At 34.1% G+C, this 2,417-nt stretch overlaps 1 pseudogene; it reads left to right on the top strand.

Annotated features, from left to right (window-relative positions):
• Positions 1 to 365: 365 nt before the first annotated feature.
• Positions 366 to 1,606, top strand: LOC138905152 (transcription repressor OFP12-like; annotated as a pseudogene).
• The last annotated feature ends 811 nt before the right edge of the window (positions 1,607 to 2,417 follow it).

Below are 2,417 nucleotides of genomic sequence, written 5' to 3'. Positions count from 1 at the left end.
ATCACTTACTCCCTTTATTTCAACTTATATGACAGAGTTTCAAGTACAGAGAGTCAAAGTATTTAATTTTGTGTAAATCGAACCTAAATTCTTCAAGTATTTTAAAATAAAATTTACATATTTAAAAACTATATAAAAATACTATAAATCGACATAGTTAATAAGTCAAAATATTAAAAAAAAAACATAAAAATTATAACAAAATATTATTTGACTATCGAAATAATAACATCTTATAATTAAATGTGACGAATAGCAAATAATATACACATATATAAGTAGATTGTATGCATGTTTCTTCAATCACAGTTTATCGATTACTCCCATCTTCTTCTGCCTTCTCCTACTCCCTAGCTACTCTCTCATCCCCGGCGGCGCCACCATAAATCACCACCACCGCCAGCAAAAAATGCCAAGAATTCTTCAAAAGAAATTCTACCATTGCTTCCCAAACTTCAAATGCCTTCCCACAAATCTCTCTCTATCTTTCGAAGAAGAAGAAAATGAACAAACTATGAAAAACTTCAACTCTGTTTTCGACATTCCTTCTGATTCCGCCACTTCTAAATCTCTCACTAATTCCTCCACCTTAACAGAAGATTATATCTTCTCTTCTTTTGAAGATTCAGAATATTCTGATACTGATTCTAACAATATTCCCGATTTCTCCAATGTCTTTGCATCTCAACGCTTCTTCTTCTCTTCCCCTGGTAACTCCAACTCCATTGTGGATTTTCCGACCACCCCTTCGCCGGAGAAGAAAGAAGAGTCGGTGGTCACCGGCGGCGTTGCAATTCAGACGTACTCGCCTGACCCGTATTCCGATTTCCGACGATCAATGCAAGAAATGGTGGAAGCTCATTAGTTGACCGACGTGAAAGCCAATTGGGAATTATTGCATGAACTCCTCCTCTGTTATTTAAACCTTAATCCGAAACATACCCACAAATATATCGTTGGTGCTTTTTCGGATCTTGTTGTTTCTCTCGTGACGTCATCGAACGATCAAGAAAAAAAGACGAAAGATACAACTAGACGATCAACAGTCAACCATCTTATTGTAAAAATTGAATAGATTCAATTTACTGTCATTAGGATCTTCTAAAACAGTTTACTAAACTCATGGAGTTGTCTGGAAAGATCAAAAAATCGTGAACTTCTTTTTCCGAAGAAGAAGCAATGACTGTATCTGAGGAGTAAGCATCAACTAACGACTACAGCCCATGAAAATTGCACGGTATAGAGTCATCGTCACATCGGTTGGTTTAACTATTTTCTTTTTTCCTTTTTCTATCTAAACATGTTTTGAAAGTTAGATTTAGTTTTAAGATTTTTGTTGGATGGCTTTGTCTATGGTGTAACAAAGTTTGACATGTTTTCTTCTAGGAAGACAAAGTTGGAAAAAGAAAATCTAAGAAAACCAAGGAAAGCGTAGGACGTTAATGTGCCTCGATGCATGTTATTTTTCTAACGTCTTATAGTAGAACTTAGCCGTAGTATTGTATAATAACAATAGTATATGTTGAAGTAAAAGAATGTTTTTCCTCGTTTCAGTGAATGTTTGAATAATATCGGGAAATGCTACGGATTCTCGATTTTCTTTAAATTGATTGTCAATTAATTAAGCAGAAAATATTTATTGTGTTAGGGGAAAGTGCATGGACAAAAGAACAGCTTCTTATTTTGTCCTAAATCTTGCTTTGTGGTCCCAGACAACTTTTGGAATTGTTAAGCTGCTTTTTAGTACACAAAGTCACAAGCAACTTCTGGCTTTCCTTTGTCCTCTAGAGAGCTAAGTAAATACTGCTACTGGACTTCTAGTTTAATTTGCCAGACAAATAATTTTCAGCTTGTCAGATGTTATTGTCGTTTGGGAGATTTCCATTTTCCGTAATTAAGCAATAAAACAATGTATAAATGTTTTTATTTTATGTTGCAAGAGAAACCCCTCTATATAAGGTCAAGTATTGTGCCATCGGGTCGTTGATTTTGGTAGTTTGGTTATAAATTGATAATTAATCTACTATCACATATACTAAGAGTGTAAAAACAATTACTATGTTAGAGCTAATAAATAAATAAATGTAATTATTTTTACACACGCTATCCTTATCTTTCTAACTGTGTTTTGCTTCTTTTTGTGACTTTTCTATCATCTTCAAAGGTTTGCTATATGATTCAATGGCATTTCATTTTCTACCGGGGAGTTGACTTTTCGATATCGGGGTCGGAATCCGATTATGGAAATTGGAATAGGTTTATTATGTCATTTATGACTTGTGTAAAAAATTTGAGGTCAATAGGACTTGATTTGATAGGTTTCGGCATCGAATGTAGAAGTTGAAAACTCTTAGTTTCATTAAGCTTGAATTGAGGTATGATTTATGGTTTATCATTGTTTGATGTGATTTGAGGCT

The sequence above is a fragment of the Nicotiana tomentosiformis genome, chromosome 2 (genome assembly GCF_000390325.3).
Source record: "Nicotiana tomentosiformis chromosome 2, ASM39032v3, whole genome shotgun sequence".
In the NCBI taxonomy this organism is placed as follows: Eukaryota; Viridiplantae; Streptophyta; class Magnoliopsida; order Solanales; family Solanaceae; genus Nicotiana; species Nicotiana tomentosiformis.
This window is presented reverse-complemented; position numbering and strand designations above follow the sequence as displayed.